The sequence below is a fragment of the Tupaia chinensis genome, unplaced genomic scaffold, assembly GCF_000334495.1.
Source record: "Tupaia chinensis unplaced genomic scaffold, TupChi_1.0 Scaffold000146_1, whole genome shotgun sequence".
Taxonomy (NCBI): Eukaryota; Metazoa; Chordata; class Mammalia; order Scandentia; family Tupaiidae; genus Tupaia; species Tupaia belangeri.
Window position 1 is genome coordinate 10191443 of NW_006159616.1, and position 9300 is coordinate 10200742.

Sequence of the window (9300 nt, forward strand, 5' to 3'; positions counted from 1 at the left end):
CCAGGCCCTGTGTGGAAGTCCACTGCCTGGGAAGTCGTGATCAGGTGTGGTCGCCCACCAGCCCCACCTGTCACAAAGCTCCTCATTGTCCGGCCTGCTGCTGGCATCGGAGGGCGAGACAGGGAGGGAACAGACTGCAGGCTTCTTTCCCACTGGGCTGGGCCCTGTCTCCCACCAGCCTGCTGTCATGGGGAGCAGGCGGGTGGGACTCAGGGTCAGCCCCCATCTCGGACCACAGGTTTCCTAGATTTGGCGTCGGCTGCTCTGTTTTAGCTGAGTGGGGCTGGCAAAGCTGTTGGGGCATTTTGAAATGCTAGTCTTACCTCCAGGACCGCCTCAGTACCCAGCTGGGTGCCAACCCCAAACCTTCTCCTCACCCCTGAGAGGGAGCCCAAGCCTCCTCACCCCCAATATTTAGAATGCTTTAGCATTCTACTGTGAGGATGAAGACCATTCTCAGCGGTCAGACCCTCCACATTCCTGAGGATGTCCACATCACTCTGAAGGGACGCAGTTACTGCCGAGGGCCCCAGAGGAACCCTGCGGAGGGACTTCAGTCATATCAATGCAGAGCTCAGTCTCCTTGGAAAGAACGGAGAGGCTGCGGGTTGACAAATGGTGGGGAAACAAAGGATCTGGCTACCGTTCACACTGTCTGTAGTCAGGGACAGAACACGACCAAGGGTGTTACACTGGGCTTCCGCTACGAGATGAGCTCTGTGTACGCTCACTTTCTCATCAACATTCAGGAGAACGGGTCTCTTATTGAAATCCGAAATGTCTTGGGTGAAAAATACATCCAGAGGGTTCGAATGTGACCAGGTGTTGCTTGTTCAGTATCTCAAGCCCAGAAAGATGAGTTGATCCTTGAAAGCAATGATATTGAACTTGTTTCACATTCAGCTGCTTTTAAACAGCTGAAATAAGGATATAAGAAAATTCTTGGATGGTATCTGTCTCTGATAAGGGTACAGTTCAGCAAGCTGATGAATAAGGTCTAGAATTGTACAGTAGCAAGCTGGGTAATTTCCAAGGCCCTTGTATGGCATTTTAAAGAGGACAATAAAAGCAATTGATTTGAAACTTTTTCTTAAACTGATAATCCCATTCCAACTACTTGGCAAGTAAGCAACTGAGGAGTAAAAAATTATTCCTAGTAATAGGACTATGCTAAAAACAATACAGAAGTCCTGGTCAGGAATTTTTTTGTCTAGTTGTTTTTCTTCACAGGAACAAATGGCTTAAATCTGGTTTTTGAAGGAATAGCAAAGATATTTCAGGCAAGAGAAATACAATACCAGGGAGTGTGGCTATTCATCATTGGATAAGAAGCTGGGGAAGATCCTGAGGTGAATTTTGTCATGGCATGGATTTTTAATTGGTACAGATGTGTCCTAGTCACTTGTAAACAGATACCTGAGAAGTAGAACTAAGTGATAAAGCCTTACTACCAGCTAGAAGATGTAGTCTGTGTCATGATAAACATAATTTTGCCATCCAACGTCTCAGTAATCTGCCCTACTTGAGCTGTGCACCCTAGAACTTGTTTATCATTAAAAAAATCTAATAATTATTCCAAAATCTCTTAACTCTTTGTGTCACACTTGAAGTGTGATGTGACGCTACTATGCTCTAATTTAATATGGTTCTCTTAACATATATATATATATAACACATTCTATTAAAGTACGAAATTATTAGAAAGCTAAATAGAAAAACATAGCGCTATTTACAAAAACATTGTCCCAAGCCTTTTTAAGCAGAGAGCACAGTGACAGGACCCTGAAAGGGGCCTCAGGACCTGTCCTCACCCCCTTGCTGAATGGCTCCTTTTGACTTTGGCCCTAGGCAAGAGCACTTAGCTCACCCAGGCCCTGCCCTGACGGGACAAAGCCAGATGTCCTAGAGCCTTGCCCCTAGAGAGCACCCCCATCCACTGGCGAGAGGCAGCATCCCAGCTTAGGTGTACAGCTGGACCCTACACCCACACTCACCTTCCTTCCAGGGAGATGCAGCACCTCCCAGCCACCCAGCCATCCATGCCGGATTTGGTGAGCAGCACGCATCGGCTCCTCTGGGTTCCTTGGTGTGCCTGCAAACAGTCCTGGTCACTCAGCAGATTGCCAGAGATCTCACCAAACCACCAGGTTCTCTCTGACTTGTCTCAGGTGGTCGGGGCCATGCTCATTCTGCAAGCTGGAGACACAGAGGTCCCCAGGGGCTCCTGTTCCCAGCACATCTCTCCTGTTTCTCCACGGAGACAGGCAGCCAAGTTCAACAAGCCCCGTGAAGCACTCGGGAGGGGTGGTCTTTTGGAGTCAGTCTCCCCTCGCTGTATAGTAACCGAGAGCCAGGCTCTTTACTGACTGTGACCTTGGGCTGGTCACTGACCTCACGTGGTCCCTTGTCTGTACAAGGGGACGGCAGTCGTAACCACCTCCCTGTGTTTGTCAGGATATAAATTAGCCAAGCCTAGAGTCACAGAGACGTTGTTTCAGGCAAACTCCAGAGCTCCCTGTGGCAAGCTTGATCCAGTGGTCTGGTTGAGACCACAAATGCTTACTTTTAATCATTGCTATGACCATAGTTCTCACCTTTAGTGGCATTAAACTTGGCGGGACCTGCAGAGCTTGCTGGCAATACAGGAGGCCTTGAACAAGACAGGGTGAGTCCCCCACACAGGTAAGTTAACTTGCCCTAAGGAGACACAGTAGTAGCTGATTTATATCCTCATTAGAACATAGGAAGGTAGATATCATTCTCTCCCATCTGTAGAAGAGAGGTCAGCAAGCAACCCAAGATCACATGGCCGGTATAAAAGATAAAGGCTAGAAATGTTAGATCAGCCCCTGAAGGGCCTGTTGGTAACTTCCCATCAGAAAATAAGGAGATGCTTACAACAACATTTGGCCACAATCCTCTGGCCAGAGCCCTTCCTTACTGACAGCCAAACCCACAGACGGGCCCACAGGGTCACAGAGGCAAGTCAGCTAATCGAAGTACCAGCCATTCTTGTGACCCTAGCCCTCCACCCTCCCAGATAAATACATCATGTCTCCTCAGCGGGGTGGCCTGAAGCACCTCCAGCTTCAGAACCCCAGGCGTTCTTTCTCTCAGTAAACTCTTTTCTCTTAGAAAAACAAACAAACAAACAAAGGCAGCAGAGGTGAGATTTCACCTAGGGCCAGTGCTCCGAAGCCTACACTTTTCGTGCTTCTTGTATGGTTACAAACCTGGGCGGAGCCAAAGTCCAGCAGCTGGTTGCTGTGCTCTGGCGGCCAACCTCCGGCCTCCATGTAATGTTTCCATGTACAAAATGGCCTGAGGTCAGGAGGAACGGACAGGCAGCAGTAGAGGAAGCAGCATGGGGAGGGATGGCTAAGAAGGAAATATTGGTCTTCGTGCCCTGACAGGCCCGTGTCCAGTTCCTGATCCCCATTCTCCAGCTGTGTGACCCTGGACAAATTGCTTAATGTCTCTGGGCTTCAGATAGTTTATGTGTGATCTGACTATGAAGATACCCACACCGTGGTGAGGTGAGTGGGAATGTGCAGAGAACGGCTGGCAGAGGCAGAGCTCAGTCAGTGGTGCTGTGAGCTGCAGCCGTTGGAGACTGGCTCAGTTCCGGGCTGACACTGAACAGGCGTGAGCTGGGAGACTTCATCTCTACGAAAGAGACTTTACACTGCCCTGCCCGCCTCGGTGTGTTAGAATGGGGTGGCACTTTGTGAGAATATCTGACGGAGCTGAAAAGTCATCTATACATGGATGTGGCTGTTTTTCATTTGCTATAGGTGCCTGCGCTCACCAGGGAGATGGAGAAAGACAGAAAGTGAAAAACCACCCCCCACCCCAGGAGGGATGGCCATGCTGCAATCTCTTCTCTTCCATTCTCCTCTTGGGATCTTGGGCTCGCACACACTCCTGCTGGGTCTGGAACTTGAACTGTGATTGACTACGAGTCCAGCAACATAACCATGATGCCACCTGCTCATCCCCAGACCACTTTTAATATAAGGACACTCTTTTCTTCTCTTCACAAATCTGAGGCCCAACGTGGATATCAGGTGAGACCTGATCAGAATCTACAAGAATCTTGTGTTCCTTCCTCCCCCAGGAAGCCCTCCCTGATGCCCCAGGCTGGATGTGAGGTGCCACCTCTATGCTCTTAGTACACCGAGGACTGGCCTCTACACCAGCCCTTTTTGTTCCCTGAAATTGTCATCTACTCCTACCTCCCGGACCGTCACCATCACTGTGCGTACCCCGTAGCAAGGCCTGATGAAATTCATCTCTGCATGCCTAGTCTAGGGAGCCAGCCAAAGTAGCTGAGCTGAATGCATGGATTTCCCCCTCATTGCCTACTTTATCTTCTAGATACATTTTCTCCAAAGAGTACAGACTCACGTCTGACGGGTAATTTGATGTGTCCACTTGAATGGGTCGTGGTATGCCCAGATGAACTCTTATTTCTGGAAGTGTGTGTCTGTAAGGTGTTTCCAGGTGAAATGAGCATTTGAATCTGTGGGCTCCTCAGACGGCCCTCTCCAGAACAGCCGGCATCATCCAGTGCATTAAAACCCAAATACACGAAAAAGTGGGGGCAGGAACATACATCCCCTTTCCTCTTCGCTGTTGAACTGGGACATCACATCCTCACTATCCTTGGGCTGGGAGTTATGTCTTCGACTTCCTGGTTCTCAGGCCTTCGGCCTAGGTCTAAATTGTACCACCGGTGTACCAGATTGCAGATGGTAGATCCTGGGACTTCTCAGCCTTCGTAAGCACGTGAGCCAATTCCTCATAATAAATCTCCTTACAGATTTACTAGTTCTATTTCTCTAGAGAACCCAACATAGCACTTCTTTATAAAGAAAGTGTTTACATGTAAAGAGAAAATTGGGCTCATCTCTTACCTTTCTGCAACATTTAGATGTGGACAGAGACCATCTGGGGGCCTCCTGCCATCTATCCTGTCATGGTCCTTCCACCCCAACCCTAAAAAGAAATGCTTGTCTCTCACTCCCATGAAAACTCACCTGTCTTCATCCCCATCGTCTGCACGCCCAGGCATCATCCTCTGCTAGGATGTGTGACCAGGTGGATAGCCAACCCTTCAAAAGAATTTATTTGCATTCACACTCACTAGGATGACTAACATTAAAAAGATGGTAAGTGTTGCTGATGATGTGGAGAAATTAGAATCCTCACACATTGTTGGTAGGAATGTGAAATAGTGCGTCAGTTAGGAAAACATGCAGTTCCTTAAAACATTAACTATAGAGTTACTGCCTGACATACCAATTCCCTCCCAGCTGTACACCCAAGAAAACTTATGTCTACACAAAGACTCTGATACAAATGTTCACAGTAGCGTATTGTTAATAGCCAAAATAATGGAAACAACCCAGAAGTCCATCAATAAAAGAACATATAAAGGGCCAGCAGGTGGCATGGTGGTTAAAGCATTGGACACACACATGGCTGACCACAGTTCAAGTCCTGGACCAGGTAGCTTGCTTTCTCACTTTCTCTTTCTCTCTTTATGGCCTATTTTTAAATTAATAAGTAAAAATTTTTTAAAAGAAAGGCTGTATAAATATTATAAGTCCATATGTTGTAATATTTGGCCATAAAAAATATGGAAGTACTGATATATGCTATAACCTGAATGAACCTTGAAAACATTAAGTTAAATAAGCGATCCAAGTCACAAAGAGACCACATATTATATAGTTCCATTTATGTGAAACATCCAGAGCAGAAAATTCTATATGGACAGACAAATCTATAGGGACAGAAGTAGATTTGTGGTTGTCCAGGGCTAGGCACTTGAGAAATGAGGGGTGACTGCTAATGGGTATGGGATTTCTTTTTTGGGGTGACAAAAATGTTCTGAAATTGATCACAGAAATAGTTGCATTACCCTGGGACTATGCCAGAAACCACTGCTTTGCACACTTGAGGTAAACTGTATGGTCGTGAGTTAGATCTCAATAAAGCCGTTTAGAGAAGAGACACATGTGCGACCGCAGACCTTTCTAGTCCTAGGCAATGGCTCATCTATGGCTGGCAGGTGGAGTCGCGCCAGGTAGGGTATTCCCACCAGGTAGATATGCCCACAGTGAGCTTCCTGAAAACCCTAGGTTCTCCCATGGCTGGGATGGAGCATTCGGGAACTCCCTGTCCCCTCCCACCCACCTACACAAAAATCACCAACATGGACAACAAAGCACAGAAACCAAAATGATCACTCCACACCTGTTCCTTACAATCGCTCTTCAATATGTTGTAATATTTGGCCATAAAAAATATGGAAGTACTGATATATGCTATAACCTGAATGAACCTTGAAAACATTAAGTTAAATAAGCGATCCAAGTCACAAAGAGACCACATATTATATAGTTCCATTTATGTGAAACATCCAGAGCAGAAAATTCTATATGGACAGACAAATCTATAGGGACAGAAGTAGATTTGTGGTTGTCCAGGGCTAGGCACTTGAGAAATGAGGGGTGACTGCTAATGGGTATGGGATTTCTTTTTTGGGGTGACAAAAATGTTCTGAAATTGATCACAGAAATAGTTGCATTACCCTGGGACTATGCCAGAAACCACTGCTTTGCACACTTGAGGTAAACTGTATGGTCGTGAGTTAGATCTCAATAAAGCCGTTTAGAGAAGAGACACATGTGCGACCGCAGACCTTTCTAGTCCTAGGCAATGGCTCATCTATGGCTGGCAGGTGGAGTCGCGCCAGGTAGGGTATTCCCACCAGGTAGATATGCCCACAGTGAGCTTCCTGAAAACCCTAGGTTCTCCCATGGCTGGGATGGAGCATTCGGGAACTCCCTGTCCCCTCCCACCCACCTACACAAAAATCACCAACATGGACAACAAAGCACAGAAACCAAAATGATCACTCCACACCTGTTCCTTACAATCGCTCTTCACGCTTTTATTGTTCATTTTCTTCACATGGCAGATACAGAACTGTCTTCTCTGCAATCCAGACCCACGCTTGAAGACCACCACTGACCAGGAAACATCACTCTTTACAAAACCATCCCCCCTGTGTCATTATCGAAACAGTTTTCCTGATGGTCTGAGAGTGTTGAAGGGTGACCGGCACATTTGCACATGCAAAAAAATTAGTATCCCCCGAGGCCCCAACGTTTTCCAAATTCGCCATTGGCTGAAGGTGACTTTCGAGGCTTTGGGTTCGTGAGCTTTCCTTGCTGCTGAAAGGGGGAAAACCCTCAAGAACTGAGAGGCTGGATCATAGTCCGTGAGTGTTAACATGTATGGGACAAACGTGTATCATTAGGATAAGAGACAGCCACAATTTTTCATGCTCATTGAGGGTTAACTGCAGGAGCGGGCAAAAGGATTCCAGTTTATGAACATAACCGAACAACGCTTTTGAGCTGGGTGGGACATAGGAAAACTGTGACGTCCGCCAATGACCAGCATTTTCTGCCCATGTGAGGATCTCGTGAGACCCTTCTCCTGGACCGTTACCAAACCCCAACTGCAGCCAGTCGACTGATTCATTAAATAACACAAGTTATAAAACTTTAAAAATGGGGCATTTACAGTCAGGGACATAAATACGTGCTTTTAAAAGTGTCTACATACATATTTACAGAGTTGCAAGATCAACCATAGTAGCCCTGAAAAAAAAAAAATCCCTTTATTGTGTGACAACTCGTGCTCTTCCAAGTTCCCTCCTCCCACTTCGGGTTGGAGGCACCACTGCGGAAAGTGGAGCCAAGAAAACAGCACCAAAGTGGTCTCAGACATCCTGGTCTGGGGTCTGCCCCAAAGGCACAAAACCCAAGAACCTCACTGAACTTGGTCCAAATGCCGAGCTTAGCTCACCCGTTTCTCCGAGACATGCACTGTCCACCAGAGAGCAGGAGTCGGCCCCTTCCTTCCCTGGCTGGTGACTTGTGGCCTCTGAAAATCTCTTTTTCTCCCCCCTGTGCTTTTTAACTCTCCCATTTTTCTTTTTCACTTCTCAATTTGTTTGTTTCCCTTTGCAACTAAGTTGAGAAGCTCAGACACTAAGGAAGTTGATGGTCCCATCAAGTGAGGCGAGGAAGGGCACAGGAGATTCCCGTCCCCATACACTGTCCTCACCCCTGCTCCCACAAGGGAGGAACCAGATCATACACGGGGACAAGGTCTTTCCCCCAGGTGCACCTGCGTTAGGGGTTCTCTGCAAAGACTCAAGAGCAATGAGCCGGCTAGAATTTCAGATCTGGAATTGACTCAAGAGTCAGCAGCTTGGGTTGCTTAGGCAAGAAGGGGGGTTTTCCAAGAACTTGGGCCAAAGCTTCAGGCTTGGCTCCAATGTGTCTATACACTACTGATTCCCAGAGATGGTGGGGAAGAGGGGAGTTGGAGGTGGGGATGGTATTGAAGGAGAATTTGGCCCCCTGAAGGCCTCCCTCAGACAGGACTGAAGCTGACCCTTGGGCCAGACCAAAGTCCCCACAATGGCAAAACACAACTCGAGAAGCAAAAAGCAGGGTCAAGGAGCTCTTGAAAAATTGCATAGTAGGTGGGGCCCCACCCCAACAGGAAGGTTGAGCTGCAGAAAGAGGTCCCTGGGGCTGCATCCAAGTATCATCCCAGAGGACAGTATGGAGTCAGTTGCCTTCCTGCCTCCTTGGGGTTCAGGACCCTTGCTTGAAGACCACACATGTGTGCGTGCATGCACACGACACCCACCCACCCATTCACACACACACATGCACACACACACACTCTCCTCTCACTAGCTCACACAACTGGGATAGGTCCGTACTCCCTGCAGAGCAGACTGCCAGTCCCTTTGGCTTCATTGGTTCCAGGTCACTTCGGGTGCTGGGGAGAAAAAGAAACTCAGAGTAGTCATGGAGAACACATATTCAGAGCCGGCCATGCACCGTTCATGCATGATCCCACTTCACTTTTAAAACGGAACTATTTGCCGAAGGACACCATATACGCACAGAACAGAGCACAGTGTGATGAATTTTCATGGTGAACGCACCTGTATGACCAACACCTGGGTGAAGAAACAAACCTGCCTCAGGGACAAGCAGTTAGCGTAATGGCTATGTCGCTGGACTCCCACGTAGTCGACTGCGGTTTGCGTCCCGGACCCGGTGGCTTAAAACTCATGCCGGGTGCATGTGCGTGCGTGCCCAAGATCCCGAGAGGACAATGGAGGAGAAGGGATTGCGGTGTGGCCATCCCCCCGGGGGGTGATTTCTCGCTTTCTGTCTCTCTGTCTCTGTCTTTCTGGTG

At 47.8% G+C, this 9300-nt stretch overlaps 1 protein-coding gene and 1 pseudogene across 1 annotated transcript in view; one reads left to right on the forward strand and one right to left on the reverse strand.

Annotated features, from left to right (window-relative positions):
* The first annotated feature begins 443 nt into the window (after positions 1 to 443).
* LOC106734556 (60S ribosomal protein L9 pseudogene) lies at positions 444 to 818 on the forward strand (annotated as a pseudogene).
* Positions 819 to 6936: 6118 nt separating this feature from the next.
* The window catches only part of PRDM2 (PR/SET domain 2), a gene marked incomplete in the record, with an annotated part of 130618 nt that continues 128254 nt past the window's right edge, over positions 6937 to 9300 (reverse strand). The window contains 1 exon segment of the mRNA XM_006145277.3: positions 6937 to 8874.